Below are 16,814 nucleotides of genomic sequence, written 5' to 3'. Positions count from 1 at the left end.
CAGGAGCCTGCCTCTCTCCCTCTCCCTCTCTCGCTCTGTGTCTCACATGCACACTCACAGCTGGGCCAGGGAACTCTAAGAGGATTCAGATGTTCCTGAAAGCTGACCAGATCTCCAAAGCCTTCTCAAGATCTTGCAGAGCGAAAGGGATCTGCCCCCCCTTTCTTCCCTCTCTCGCTCACACTCACTCTCTGTCTCACCCTCCAAGCTATCTAAAGTCCAAAGAGACTCTTCTCAACACTTTCCCCCCCACACACATACAAAACCCGAGACCTCTCCCACAATTAATATGTAGATGATGACAGTGGAGGGGAGGGGGCCAAGGAAGGAGGGGAGCAGCGTGTGTGTGTGTGTGTGTGGGGGGGGGGGTGGTCAGATCTTTTGCATAAAAAAACTTTTTTATGATTAAAAAATAGAAAATCAAACACATGACATTAATGCAATTAGGGGATGAATATGGGGATCTGTGCAGGGCGGAAGAGCAGGGAACAATTTAATGGGTATGACACACTCGATTCGTTCTGGCTCTCTTCACTATTGACTTTGCAACGCAGCTGCAGGGACCTTAGACTTTGTAACCCCCACCCTCCCCATTAGGTCCTTTATTAAAAGCAATATGGATTCCCCCCCCCCCAGCCATATCCCTTTAAGACCCTCACCCTTCCCCCCAATTAACCCTTTGGCAGCAGCCCCGCTCCCTCTGGCATCTCCAGGACTGGCAATGACTTTTTTAGACCTTTTCAGTGTTGCTGTGGGGTATTTTTCTGCCCCTTGTTAAGGGCTGAAGACAGCCACCCCATACCCAGGGCAAGTTCGTCCTTGCTCCTAGAGGTATTATTAATTCATTATTATTATTTTCACATTTTTTCCTCTATCAGATGTAAACAATTCTTTGTTGCTCGTGATTTTTTATTAAAATCCCTCTGGTAGCAGAGAAGTGTTTTACTAGATAACCTGCTTCCGAGGCGGTGAGACTGGAACTTGTAGAGGGACTGGGACTGGAAGAAGCCTTTTCTGGACTGAAAGGTCAATTGCAACCCCAAAGGGGCTTAAAAGCAAACCAGTATCAGCCCCGGTCCCATCAGCTGAACCGGACTCCACTCCTGCTTCCCCAGTTAACTCCTGCGCCCCTTACGCTTATTTTTTTTTAAATCCTGCCTTTCTTCCATCCCTCACATCTGGTTTCTATCGCGCTCTTACCTTGAAGTTTTCAGTAATAAAGATATTACGCAAACTGCATCCACAGCTCTTCAGTCAAAAAGGCCCTTAACCCTTTCCTCGCCGCCTGTAGCCGGACGATCATTTCTGCCTATCGCCGCGAGGGAGATGAGCCCAAATATCGCTAAAGACAGAAGGCCCGGCTCCTGCTCTAAGGAAGTCAGTGGGCCCAAGGTCCGTGCAACGGGTGGTGCGCGGGGGGAGGGGAGACGAGAATTGACGTTTGTCTGTAAATATACACTCGGGGCTTTTGCAGATGTGCTCTTCTCCCCCCCCTTTCCCTTCTCCACCCCCCACTTCGGACTTGGGGGAACAGACTCACGTTTTTAGATTTAGTTACATAGTCGGAAAAGCAAATTTGCAAACCTCGAATTTAACAGAACGGGCCTAGGGAATAATAACCCTGATTGCAAAGGAATAACCTGAGGGGAGGGGACTGGGGAGTGAAGCGGTTTAGACGCTTGCAAGTAGATTGTTACAGTAGGCAGGGAGATTTTACACTAATAACCAGCATTGTAAATATCGTTGTCTGACAAAACTCTATATCGCACATTAGTAATAAATACATTATGATGCAGCAAGGGGGGCGGGCTGCCCTTTATCCCAACGACACACCGGGGTTTTCTAGTGAGGTCCTCGTTAAATAGCCAAAGATGGATTCATTTATTAGATTTCAAAACATTTTCGAGTCTCCCTCGGAGCAGAGCAGCAGCGCTGGGCTTGCTCGAGTTTCTGGTCCAAGAAAGCTTTCAGCGGATTTCCCTTCTCTATTCTCTTTATTACCTGCTTAATTCTTTCCTCGTTTTTTCGTTCCTCCTCCCTCCCCCATTCTCGCTCTCCCTCTCTCTTCAACTCGATACATTCACGTCTTTCTAAAAAAAACCACAACAACCCACTTCTGGACGGCCAGTGGGAAATCCTCAGAGAAAACTCAGCCCTGCAAACCTGGGATTCTCCTCTGGGTCTCTTTCTGCAGGGTGAGTATCTCGCCTCGAAGATAACCGCATCTTTTCCAGGTCTGGCTCCAGTTTTATAGCCAGTAGCTCGAGTTCATTGAACTTTTAGACCCAGACATGAAGGAGAAAACCTATTTGTGAGTGTTGAATAAAGAGGTTTCTAGGCAGTGGTTTCGAGGGCAATTCTATTGGCAAAGAATCAGCACCAGCCTCAACCACTCTAATGAAGAAATGCTAGGGTATTTCAAAACTCTTGGAATAAAAATGTGTGGTATGGTACTTGGCGTTTGGATTTCTCTTCAACAAAGCTACCATTAAAAAGGAATGAGATTCCCAAGATCCTGAACTACAACAATAAATATACACTGGTAATGATCAAAACGGCATCTCTCGATGGTTGAAACAAAGGCTCTGTCCAGTGAATCTATTCACCATTCGCTAACCCAGCCCCTAGTTGCATTAAGTTGTAACGAAAATTTAATTAGCTTCCAATCAAGGATAATCTGCAGCACTGTGGAAAGGTTTGCTATAAAACTCTCTCTCTAATGACCAATTTGTGTCACTGGAAGTGAGAGGTTAACGCAGGAACCGTTACCGAATTAAAGGGTGTTTGGAAAATTCATTGAAATCTAGCGATTAAAAATAATTGGAGAATTGCTTTTCATATCTATGTTATTTTGTTGTTGTCCAAAGTCCCTTCACAAATCCGAACGATGATTATTTTTGGTTGTAAACGAAGCTGTGTAAACAAAGTAAAAGCAAACACCGAGTCTATAATTATACATCGTCTCTGCTCCAAATTAATATAAGCACACAGCTGATTTCCCCAGACTATCAGGTTTACTGAACGGGTACAGATTTTCGTTCCTATATTTAAAAGGAAGAAAAAAGTAAAATCTTTTTCGACTTTCCTGCAGTCCTAGAAAGCCAGACTCATGAATATGTTATCAAATGCATTTAATATTTGCAGGAAACGTGTTGAACAGGCCATTATCTGACTGAAGCGACCCCACTGTCTGTTGATCAGTATAAAATCGATGCGAAAACCAAAGCTCACTTTTCTCTGATCAGCTCCAGCCTGCTTTTATAGTAAATACATATAAAAAATCCTGGATAGCTTTTCAGTTCACATCATGATCCCATCAGTTTAATGTTGTTTTGAAAATAAGTCCTTGCTGAATAAAGATTAGATATATTGAAACTCCACGTGCCTATGAACAGTTGAGTTTGACCGAGACAGTTCTGAGTGCACCAGACCTATTTGCGAAATCAATCGTGTTTCCCAAACCACCAGAGTCGGGGCTACTTTGGGAAACCAGCTCCACACTATCACAGCTGCACCGCAGCCTCTCGCTGGGGAAATAAATAGCGCGTGGCATCCTTGCAAAGTTTTAATTTCAAGCAGATAGTCGTTGTTGGACTAGAAACAGACGAGTGCATTTAAATGGTAGCGATGTCGTCTTTTGATAGAGGATTATTCAGGCAGTTCAGGCTCCAAAATAAACGTCTATTTCGGTCTAATGGAAAACCCAGGCTCGTGTGGTATCTAATGAAAAATACAGTGGTCAGCAATTAATCTGTAAACGCATGCATACGTGTACATACAGAGACATAGTATATTATTCATACACACTTATATGATGTTATCTACACAGAATTCTAGCATATATCTATGAAAGAATATGCTAGAATTCTGTGTAGATAACACACATATATGATTGATTATATGATTTATGACCTACTGGGCATTTGTATTAATCTCTCGGATTAATTATTCTTAATGATTTAATCTGTCAGAGAGAGAACATATTTCTCTGGGCAAACTGCTCATCAATACAGCTTTGAACAAGTGGCCGGATTAAATTTCTCCTTTAAAAACCTTAGAGGAGCGGAATCAAGGGGAATGGGATTCCTGGTTAAAATATTCATTGTAAGGCTAAATCCGCCACTCTTTCCCATCCAAAATCATAATCGTTTTTTTTCAGGCTCTGGTTGCTTCACTTTTTGTACCCCCACTTTGCTAAAGGACCCCTTTTATTGTGACTGCCTCCAGTCCTGAGCTGTGCAGGGGAATAGCTTGCAAGGCTGTGGGACGGCTCCAGCACTCTCCTGCAATCCCTTGTCTGTCTTTCTCCTATTATTCTGTGAGAGGAGAAGATGTTTCCAAGTTGTGACTAAATACCCCCATTCCGCGAGTGGGCTCCTTTCAAAGCGTGGGGGAGGGGTAGTTTTTCACATCTTCTTCCCCTCCGTTTTTTGGCAGAGACCTGATCTTGGAAACTATCACGAGTTTGTTTTCTCATAGGCTTTGCTCCAGACTACCAAACTGCGAGCGCCTTTTTGTACCTCATCTGAGCGAACTTATTTTTAACGCTATTGTTGGTGGGATACATTTTGTGCTAATCTCCAAAACTTTTTGCAGCGGAATTACTGTTGCATCTTTATTTCAGGAGCTCCCGGCTTAGTTTGCATAGCAACAGCGCTATTGGCCCTTCAGTGTGCTATGTTTTTTACCTTTTATTTTTGTCTCCCACTAAACTAAACTAACACAGTCCATGCTGGGTACTGGTGGGAGAAGCTGATTTCATTGCCTTCCTCTGTCTTGGTGGTTTTTCTCGGAGATCTTTTACTTTTTTTTTTGAAAACACGTTTCTTGGGTGATGAAAGGCCACTCTGAGGAAATGGGACTTGATCCAACCCCCTCACTGAAGTCAGTAGGAATCTTCCATTGACTTTGGATCAGGCTCCTGGTTCAATATGGCCAAATCCTTTCCCGGTATTATTCAACATCAACCCAAATAGTTGGCACCAAGGCTGAATTTGGCTCATTTTTTTTCTTGCATCAAGTCACCACGCGCCTGTAAAGTCCCATGTGGATACAGTGATATATCCAGCTCCGCTCTTGCTATTCTGACTTCTTAATTGTCCATCGATTATATCTAATTTAGAAGGAACATTCTGAACTGCTTGCCAAATTCCCACAGAGCATGGGCTTCCACTTAAGCACAGGTTATAGAATAGTTGTTTTTAATCTTTCACGTTAGGACTCAGAGAAAAATCAGAAAAATCGGAGCGGTCCCTCCCACCCGCGCACACACACTCTGGATACAGCGCCGCCGTACCCCACCCTCACTCTCCACTTCCCCACCCTCAGAATTCAAGGGCTATCCCTGCGGGGTTCAGAGATGTTCTTTTCTCAGCGGGGAAATCTCACCCTGGGTGAAATGCCGCACTAATAATCACTCCCCTTCTTTTCGTCCTGATACAAACGAGTTAAAAATCGGTAGCTGTTGTACCCGCATCTGCTCCACACGTTTCTGTTATTCTGAGGCTTCCTTTTAGTGCCACTTCAATCAAACGGAAACTTCGGGGAGCGGCCAGTGTGGAGCAGAGAGGTTGGCTTGTTGAAGAATTGCTGGGATTTTGCACTGAGGTCTCCCTCTTTTCCCACAGGCTCTGGCTTCTTGGGAGAACAGACGCTATTTCGTGTTTGCTTTGCACACCGATTTTCTTTTGTCTGATCAAAGCGCAGCTTCCATCAGTAGTTTGATCCCAGAAGAGAATTTCTTGTGTCCATTGTTTCATTGTGGGTCTCTCTTTTTGCTTTGGACACAGTTTGCTCATGCTGGTCAAATATTTCCAGATAAACTCAACACCTGTTCAGTGGCTGGGCAGTCTCTAGAAAGCTTGTGGAGAAGAGAGTCCCAGCTTCAGACGCACTGCTTTAAAGATTGCATTCTACGCCGATGTTATGGGAAAAATCAGGAACAAACGACAACATAATTTCGTGCAAAATAAAATAAAATAAAAATATCAATGGGCTTCGGAAGAGAAACTATTGTGGGACCCTTCAGTCTCATTTGCAAGCACCGTTAGCAGGGAGAATTCTAAAAACTGTACAGAAAGGATCCCCTAATTCTGTCTTTTAATTTTTCCCCACAGCTATTTGCTGTTGCAGGAGGCAAAGGCTTTACAGATTTCACGGTGTCTGTGTCACTCCCCTCAGGTTTTACTGTCGATTGGGACTGGCCATGACAAGCCATGTGGTCCCATCTTCTTCTCTGTCCAGGAGCCCACTGTAACTTTTATGAATTCTGTCTCAATCTCATAGATTTGAGGCGGGGTGATGAGATCCTTCTTTTTGAATCACTAGTTTGTGCCAAACAAAACCCAGGTGCAAAATAGCCGTAGAGTCTTCAGGCATGTGACTTGTTACTTGTTTAGACGCAAGTATATATAACAACAAGAATGTATGTAATAGAACAGATTGGATCTTGCTCTTAAATCCGGAATTAATATTTGAATTGCTTTATGAATTATCAGGGAAACAAGTGAATATACTTCCCCCTACTCTTTTACCCGCGGCCTTAACCATGAATGATGAAAATATCAAAGGACAGATTGGGGGTAGAAGTTTCACGGAAGGATTCGTTGCCACTATTTTAGTGACAGATCCAGAAAAAACAAACAAACCCAGGAGTCCTGATTCCAATCCCATGGGTCAAACTGAGTGATGCACACTGGTTTAGTCTCCTTTAACAATGTATTGCAAATGTATATAAATATTTGGAATGTTACATGGACCTGAACCTTCTCATTTTGAGATATAGTAACAATGTGATGTTTCATTTTCAAATTTTCCAAGATTTGCTGTGTGAGGAAAAATACTGAGATTCCTGGGCAGGAGGGAATCCCTCCGGAAACTTGCATTTTATTTGTGATTAACTGCGTAGCTGGTGTCTCAAGAAATCCTTTCAGTTACTATTCCCTCAACACAAGAAAAATATAGAACTGAAAAATATTAAATTTTGTATAAGACTCCATATCATCCAACGACTTAGAAAAATAAGGGACAATTGAAAGTCTGAGTAGATGAGATTCAAGTCTACACACGTATATATGCGAATATACACCCATTACATATATTGTATAGTAAATGACCACATAAATAACCCTCCTCAATTAAATTAAATGAAGAAATGCTGCAAAAGTGCATGTCAATTAAAACTTCAGAGGCAACTAAGTCTTCAGTTTTCAGAATTAGATTCCAGATCTTGAAATAGCTGGTCATTTGCAGAACTCAGAATGGCAACAACAAAAATAAAAGACCTGGCAAACACGCAGGTTGGGGGCATCTCCTTATGTTCTGTAGATCCTGGGCACAAGAAGAAATGAGAAAGGCAAGGGAGCTTCTGCCATGCTGCAGCCAGAGGGCTGAGCTGGGGAGAGTCTCTGGGACCTGACACACTGAACTGGGAAGTAAAGCAGTGTGGGGAAACAGAAGGGAGCACCACAGACCAAATCAAGTTAAAGCCTTGAACTTATTCCCTCTGCCCTTCCTTCTTATGTCTCCCTTCCCATTACTTCACTGTGTCAATCCCTTCATCATTTCAAAGAACCAGGGAATAATCTTTTTAGCATTGGGTGATCAGCTCCTAAAGCAGAGCTGGCCACTCGATTTCGTCTGACTCCTGGATGGTTTAGATTGCTCACGTATTCATGGTTGAGCCATCCTTCCGCTGTGCCTCTAGGAGCTTCTTTCCTTTGGCTATTACAAGATAGTCCGATCTGCCGCAGGGTTTTAAAATTAAACTTCCATCTTCAGCCGGAGCCTACAGAGACCAGAGTCCCATTGAAGTCGGTGGACATTTTGTCTGAGTAAAGGCCATATAATAAGAAAGTAAAGCTGATTAAAAATTCAAGGAGGAGGCCTGGAAGCAGTTCCGAATGATGTTATGGCCTCTTCAGGAATGACTTTATGCAGGGACAGCTGTCGGGTTTGACAGTATTTTTACACATTATTTTTTTACGTTCTTATAGATATTTCCTTCCAGAAGGGCTTGCTTAGGATGAGTGAGTGAGGCTTTAATTTATACCTTTTTTTCACAACAACCCCCTCATCCTTATTATTGCTTCTGCTTGGCTTTCCCTGCTCATTCTTTACAGTGAACCACACAGCAACATGCAAGGGAGCCAAATAAAAAAGTAATCCCCTAAAATGGGGAAAGGTCGATGAAAAAAAATGGTGTCTATGGATTTAGAAAATGGATTGTGTCTATGGAGCAGAATCCTGGTCCCACTGAAAAAGAAAAAAAAAAAAAACACTTCCAAAACGCCCATTGATTTCAGTAGGGCCAGGATCGCATCCCACATTTACATTACCAGGTTGGATTCAGTGGCCTGCTATTTCCAAAAGCGACTGGTGACTTTGGATGCTTCCGGTTTTGTCTATGCCCAACTTGAGACATTTCAAGGGGTCTGATTTCAGAGGGTAGGTGCTCAACATTTTCTGAAAATCAGCCCCCAGTTAATTGTCACTAATGGGGGACCCAAAGACTAAGTCATTTTTGAGAAAGCAAATTACTGAATATGCTGTTTAGTTTATTCTACAGGCCAGTGTTGCCGTAGTAGTACATTTTACTCTTTAGCTTAAGAACAACAATTAACACAGAAAGAGCCACCAATAAGCGAGGCATTTGTCCAAAGCTAAGGATCACTTCACTTCTCTACAGGCTGCCTTGGCCAAAGCCAGCGAGTGATGCTCAACCAGTGCTCTGCTGTGGCTATTTTTCTTATAGTACTTCTTGCTAGCTCTAGATTGCTTTTAATAACCTTCCTGGTGTACAAGCACCAACCATATGAAGGAGACTGGGCGAGCCGAGACGCTTTCCCACTGTTGTATTTGAATCAGAAACCAGGACATTTTTGTGTGTGTGTGACACACTGGGGAACAGTTTGTGTTGAGTAATTCAGCCTGGTCCAAAGCCCATAGAAGTCAAGTGCAGTCTTTCTATTGACTTCAATGGGTTTTAATCAAGGCCTTCATCTGTGGGATTGAAATTAATTTTCCTTCAAGTGAACTCTGGACCTACAGTCTACAAGGCGGAGGGGAGTTTCCCGTTAGAGAGGGCAGTAGAAGGGGAGGTCGCTCCGTGCTTCCTTATGGTGCAGGCAAGGAGAGGGGTCAGCGGGTGCCAGTGCTAATCGCTCTGAATGGGGTATTTCAGCTCCAGCCAGGACTTCTCTCCAGGGTGCCCATGACCTTCCTGGAGGTCAGTGGGAAGCGCTCTGGCTGCGGCCTCTTGGCATCAGCTCCTTCAGCAGTTGTGGCATTTACCGCCCTCGTGGGATGCGTCCCAACCCTGGGAATTTCCTCTTTGCCCTCTACCCGGGGACACAATACAAAGAGGGCAGGGGAGGGAGGGGGCATCTACTGGCATTTCGTGCACCTGTCAATGCGCAGCTTGAGCGGATCACCATGACCTTTACAAGCACGGGACAAGCTAGAGCCAATGCGGCCGCCGACACACTGGGGGCGGAGAGGGGGGAGGCGGTGAAGGGGAAGAAAGAGATGGGGGGCGGGGGGGAGAAGAAAGAGAGACGTTGTGACCATGAAAGAGAGCGAGAAGGGGGCCATGAAGGACTACAGGGGAAGAAGACAGCTGCAGAGTGGAGGGATGTGTGTAAAGGGTTGCATGGGAGAGGCAGGGCTGGGATTTTAAGGGCGTATCAGTATTTGATTGCTCTGGAGGGCTAATATTTCTGCAGCTAACAGCCAGCATTGGGGGGTGGACAATGCACGCCTCGAGCCAGGAGCGCGGCACTACACCCGCACAGGTTTGAACAGTCCCGCACGGCACAGGGTTTTCTCCCACATTCGGATGCCCGCTCATCCCGTAACCCAGCTCCTAACGAAAGCACCCTCTGGCTTGCAGCCTCTCACTTGCCCTTCACTGGGGAGCAGCTGGTGCCTACTGCAGAGAACTGACGGGCAGAAGCGGCGGAGAAGCGGGGACATTTGTAATGATGGTGTGTTCAGAGAAAGAAAACCCCAGGATTTAGCGACACCGCAGTATTCTCCAGCCACTGAATCCCTTATCCCCCGTACGAGGCTAATCTCACATTTGAAAATGACTAAACCCTTTGCGTTCGCCTTTTAAAGGAGATCTGTGCAGTTTATATGAACTTCCCCGGGCGCCGAGTGGCTTTTAGAGCCGATTTTGCCAATATAATAAAGAAAGATAACGGAATTTTGTAGCACACTGCAGTTCTTTTTCGTTTGTTCTTGGTGTCACTTATTTCTAATGGGGCCTAAATCCCATGATCATTTGAAAACAAACAAACAAACAAACAAACAAACAAACAAACAAACAAAAAGGAGTAATAAATAGCACATGGCTATGAAAAATACAGTAGTGTACAATGTGGTCACTACATCCTAATCCAATTGTGTATTTATTACTAATTGTAAGAACAACAACAGAATGCGCACGATTATGGATAGTAAAATGATTTACAGTGCGGTTATTATACTACTCACTAGAATATGTATTACTAATATTCAGATGCACAGAGTCTCCCCGTGTGTGAGTACCGCGTGCGGCTCACAAGTACCGGAGATCAAACTCGCTTCCCATTTATGTAAAGGGAAATCACATTCATAATTGCACAGTTAAAATAAATATGCCACGCCAAAAGACACTTTAACTAGCCAAACGATCGGAGCTAATCTGGAGCACATGCCCTGATTTCCATTGCGGTGGAACAGTGAGCTCTGCTCTGGCCAGTAGCAGACATCCCTTCTTCCCCGCAAAGCAAATCCTCTCTCGCATAGGATCGCTGTCAGGCTGACATGAAAAGGAGAAGAAACAGTTTTTTAGGTTACACAAGCAAACAAACCCAAACCTCTCTTGCAAAAGTACAACGAAATGCCCCAGAGAGTAAAGAAGGCAAATTAAGGAGGAAGCAACACGAGAGGATGAGACAAGACATTTTAGTTGCTTTAATTTAGGAGAGGAATCAAACCTATCCCCACCGCTGCATTTATAACTTCCTTCTCCTTTTCTTATTCATTTAATAGTGACTCACTTTAAAATAATTTGCTTGGCTCATTTTCACTGTTTAAATCAGACAATGGTATAGTCGGGCAGCATCCACCCACCCTTCCAGTTATTAGATAATATCGACGGTTGCCCCAAATTCTCAGTTTATTACAGGAGAATGGAAACCTTAACGGTATCACATCTGTTGTTAGGTTCAGCCCCTGCATAGGAGAATACATATTAACAGTTTCCCTTTGCCATAAACAGACCACATGATATAGACATAATCGGAGGTCGTATTTTGATTAAACTGCGATATAATTCGAAAGGGTCGAACCTGTTACCATTACAAGCGTTTCCCTGCCGTTGTGATAAGACCTCCAAGACGATGTGAGTCTAGCAGGTGTTTAATATCCCTCTGTGAATCTTCGTGCTCTGGTCCTGGGGTCACTTCAATGATATTTTCTTTTCTTTTCCTCATTCAATTTTTCCTCCAAAAACATTTTCCTTCTTTTTATTTACAAGTGCTCACAAAACCCTGAAGATTAATTATATTTTACAATGAGAACTGCATTGTTTTTTAAAAAAAAAACAGATTCACAGAGCATAAACATATGCAGAAATGATCAGATTTCTTGTTTTAAAAAAACCCTTTCAAATTGTTGATCTTAAAGAATTGTGCAAACCCTGGGGCTACCAATTTACACACTAGAAGAGGACCGGGCTTATTAACGCATTAAGCCTACAACCAGGAAAGCATGATTATCTCCTTTTTTCAGATTGGGAAACTGAGGCACACAGGTGAAGTGATTTTTCCAAGAGCACACAGCTGATTCTCTGATTCTCCCCTAATTCTCTGTCCTGGGCTCTAATCACTAAATCTCCCATCACACGTGATTTACAAATCAATACGTACAATCTATTAACTGTGTCCCAGAGTTCCAAACCTGGGTGCCTACAGCTAGGTTGCTAAATCCATATTTAGGCATCTAAATAAAAGTGGCTGATTTTCAAAAACCCACAAATCCTAGGAAGTCAATTAAAGTTGCAGGAGCTCAGCTCCTCTGAAAATCAGTCCACTGATATTTAGGTCCCTAACTTTAGGCATTCTGGTTTGAAAATTGTGGACTGTGCAATTTCCCTTTGTAATCGAGAACAAATATGCTCAATAGTCATCCTCAGATTGTAAAACCTCAGTCACCCAGAAATGGAACCCTGTCAATAGGACAAACCTGGAGCAACACAAGGAAGAGACACAGAGAATTCAAACATTCAGTAATGCAACAAAACTAACAAGACAGAGGAATGATTGATTTTAAAGTGTTATCTTTGGGGGGTTAAAGGTCAGGAGAACAAAATGCAGGGAACTAAACAAAACAACACAACAACAACAATACTGAAGCTAACATCAGTCACTCCAGAATGATTCCAGTTTGGGATTGAGATGGACTATGGGTTGCATTTATTTGGTGGTTGGATGGAGTGGGAAGACAGTTAGAAATGACAGTCCAATCAGCTGAGTCCCAGGGCCACCTGTGTCCTCCCTGCTGCTCAGATTTATAGAGTGTAACATTTTAATAAAAAACACACACACCTCCCCACTTTGGTGCATTAAGAGATTTCTAGCAAAACACAGTAATGCTGCCATAAATTTCACTCCCAGCACCCTCACAAGTAATAACTCAAACCCCAGCATTTTGTATTTAATGTTTATTTTGATGGCTGCATTCCAGAAAGAAAAGGGAAAAGAGGCAAAATCGACTTTCCCCCCTGTTGCTATTAGCCTGATGTTTTCAATAAAAGTCAGTGCAAACTGGGAAACAAACACTTAGAAAAAGAAGGGAGGCAAATAAGAGAGTTTATCAGTTGGAGCAGCTGGTTAGTGAAACTTTCGGGCAAAACTCCTATTAAAGTCACTGATCCTTATGCAGTGACTTATTGAGGCCTGGGTTCAAATCTTGACTTAAGTCACAAGTGGAATGAGTTGGGCAGCTTCCCATTCTATTCCACTATTTCACCATATCTGAACATCCCAACCAATTTGGCACAGTTAGTGGCTGTGCTCAGAAAAGGCTCAGAGCTGGAACAATATGGGTGCTGCAGGTCATGAGTGAAGTGCATTGGCAGAACTGTTTGGAGGCACAGGGCTGGAATAGCAGAGGGCTGGAGGTTAGGATAGAGGGATATTGGTAGAGTTACATAGGACCAGGTGATGGAATAGTAGTGTGTGCTGCAGGTCACTTCTGAGGTTCTTGGAGGAGCAGCATAAAGCTTGACCTGCATATATTAAGCCATCAATTGCTCCCTTTCGCCAGCACTAATTCACATTCACCATTAAACAGGAAAATCAACCAGACAAACCCACCAAAGACTCACACAAATGAGCCACAACAATGGTTAACTAGTACGCAAGCTCCAAGCAACGATTATTGACCCAAGTAGGAGTAATTAAAATCCCATTGAATATTTACCCGGGTGGGAATTAGCTTCTGATCACTTACCCAGGAGCAGAAATCCTTGTACTCTACTTGATTCAAGGGAGGCAAAAATTGACCTGTGGCTGATGAGAACTGTAACAGAACACAGAATCAGGCTGATGACTGACAAATGATGGGCCCCATGCTTATAGCTAATATGTAAACTGTACATGTGGTAGATCTTGGGTCACTTTACACGCACTGTGGATGAAATTCAGCACTATGCAGAAACCAGAAAAAGCTTATGGGGTTAGGGTTAAGTGGGATTTAAGTGCTGCATAGGCCTTGTGCTTGTGATCTGCACAGTGGTGAATTTCACCCTGTCTTAACTAAAGGGCAGTATGGACAGTAATATAAGGAGGATCACACAAGGGCGTACATGTCCCTGTCTTTGTTCTACCCAGCTCAACTGAGACCTGGATTTTTCAGATTGCTTCCTCCTTTTAGAGAAAAATAATCTTATAATCCCCCAAATCATTCCAGACCCCAAATGGATACAACATAAGCAGAAAATATTTTTTCTCCATGACATCTCATAACTACAAACATTTACCTCCCCCCCCCCGTCCCCCCATTTGCAGCTGTTCACTGGCCCCATGAAGACTCAGTAACTTAGGGACCTATCTCAATCCTATCTCATCTATATGTTTTTATACTGTGTGGATTGCTATGGTATCTGAACATTAATTACTGTGTTATCTTCCTCTCTGGCACTGAGACCAAAGGACATGGGGCAACTCATCATCTGATCTGCTCACTATCTGGCAGTGAGATCAGGCAGGGAGGAACGATTTCCCACCCTGGGGCTAAGGGACCGAAGAGTCATCATCCAATTCAGTTCAAGTAGCTTGGGGATTCATTTTTGGAGACGGTCTCACCTATGGTAAGGCCAGCTCTGAGTTAGTCATCAACATCCAGAATTGTGAGGTTAAAGATACTTAAGTCTCTGATATATATGGAGGCACTGTAGATTCAATCCATGTTACACTGTATGACATGACAATGTTTGATTCCTTAGTCCAGTGGGACCTGGTAAATTATGGATTGTGGTCCTGATTTTCAGCAGTGCTGGGATCTGTGAGCATCTATTGATATCTAGAGGAGTTGTTGGCTCAGCTCCTCTGACATATTTACAAATTGCACCATAGGTGAAAGTACTTTAGTGGAACAAACCAGATATCAGGAGCACATCTTGTTATCACTGGGGAGAACTTTGTGCTGTCTCAGTGCCACCTGAGTAGCATATGTCAGGACCCTGGGAAACAGGCACTAGTCTTAATGCAATCCAAACCACAAAGAGAGTTTTGATTGCCAAGTAGACACTAGTCAAACCCACATTAAGGTAGAATGACCCTCTCTTTGGCAGTGTGGAACAAAGTGTCAAGATATGATGCCAGGTACATTGCCATGGAGAAGGGGAGGTGCTGTGGGTGTGTCAGTAGGGTATTCCTGCTATAAGGCTAGTACATGCTTTCTGATTCCTGCCTTTGGTTAATTTGGCCATTTGCATGTGCATTTACCCCATTTACACATGAGTAATTGTGCATCAAAATTAGGTAACTTTATGTGCAGGCTGTTGCGTGCCTACATAATTTGAAAATATACCCCCTCTGCTATCATTGTCAGGCTCCCGTTAGTGAACACCTCATTGAGATGAATGAGAATAGTTCCTAGCTCTCTTGTAGCTGTTTTTGAGGCTGTCGAAGACAGTTCTGGGCCACGGTCACATTTGCAATCTTCACAACCAGGAGGGCTAGAAAATTAGTGAAATGAGACGGATTTGCACTAGCTAAGGATCTGGTCCCTCTTTTTAAATTATTTACTATATTTTTAAAAATAGAAGCTTAAATGCTGCAAACCCTGAATCTGTTAAGCAGGACTCATAAGTATTAGAGCTGGGAAAATACTATTTATCAAACATGTTCTGCAGTGAATAGCAGGAGCATTTGCACAGTCATTTTTTTCAATTAATGTTATTTGGAACATTTGACCTATTCTAATCAATACAACCACCAGGCTGGATCCAGCTCATGGGCAAGGAGTTTGACATCCCTGTTGCAGACAGAGTTCAAGACACAGGATCCTAACACTTACCTGTTATATTTAGTCCCATCTTCCTCCTCAAGGGAGGCCTTCATCTGCTTTTTTTTATTTTATGAGAAACTACAAAATGTTGGGAGAAGAGAGGAAGTTCCTCCTCAAGGTATTGAGGAGCACAAAGGAAACATAGTCCATTGGGTCAACTTAAGGGTCTTAGAGAATAATACAGTTCCAAGATGCTCAGCATTTCATTTGGTATTAGCACTTTTTTTTACTGGGTTAAGATTATTGTTACATGGAGAATGGGAATAACATGTCATTCTGGACAGCTGGAGTGGTGTACCTCAGTTCCATCTGCACCCATCCACCTCACAGTCCAGGCAGATCTTGAGGATGAGGTTCACTGGGGGTGTGTGTGTGAGCGTGTGATATCATTTAAACAATGTAAACATGTGAAATGAGACTTTTAAAAAGTTTTTGAGGAGATGGGAAGAGATTTATTTTAAATGCTGCAGTCTCCCTGAATCCATACATTTGTTTTACTTTTGGATAAACAGCAAGCAAGAGTTCACTGAACCACACAACCAGGCAGAGACTCACAGATACCACATTCACAAGAACTTGATTACCGTGCTGGCTGGGGTTGAAGTGAAATTACATCCAAGGTCTCAGGTTCAAAAACCCAACGAAACCTTCTAGCGAAACCTATTTTGCTTCTAGCCGTATCCCCTTGGGCTACAAGCTGTGAGGCTGAGTTACTGCTTGGGCATGGGAAATACCATGGGAGACATCCATGCACTGCAGGAAGGGGAGTGGATGATTCAGTGACAGTCTTTCTTAGGGTTGATACTGAGCTCCATTTTCACAGTGTGATGCGACAGGGTGCTGTGCTGCTGGAGATGCTGTCTTTTAGATCAGATGTAAAAGTCCTTAAAGATTCCAGGGCACTTTTTGCAAGAATCAAGAGTCCAGTGTGATGATAATACTTAGCTCTTATATAGCACTTTTCGGCTGCAGATGTCAAACCACTTTCCAAAGGAATGCAAATACAGTTATTCCCATTCTATAAAATGGAAAACGCTTGCACAGGGAGGGGAAGTGTCCTGCCCAAGGTCACACAGCAGGTCCCTGAGAGAGCTGGGAACAGAACTCAGGTGTCTGACATGGGTATTTACATTCTGTCTATCTAAATGCTTCTGTACATTATATTGATACTTTATTCCTCACTGATGAGCTCTAAATGGTTGGGTAGCATTGCTGGTGCTGTTATCATGGCTTCTGCATTCCAGAAGTAAGTGAGG

The sequence above is a fragment of the Trachemys scripta genome, chromosome 4, assembly GCF_013100865.1.
Source record: "Trachemys scripta elegans isolate TJP31775 chromosome 4, CAS_Tse_1.0, whole genome shotgun sequence".
Taxonomy (NCBI): Eukaryota; Metazoa; Chordata; order Testudines; family Emydidae; genus Trachemys; species Trachemys scripta.
Note: the sequence above shows the minus strand (reverse complement) of the source record.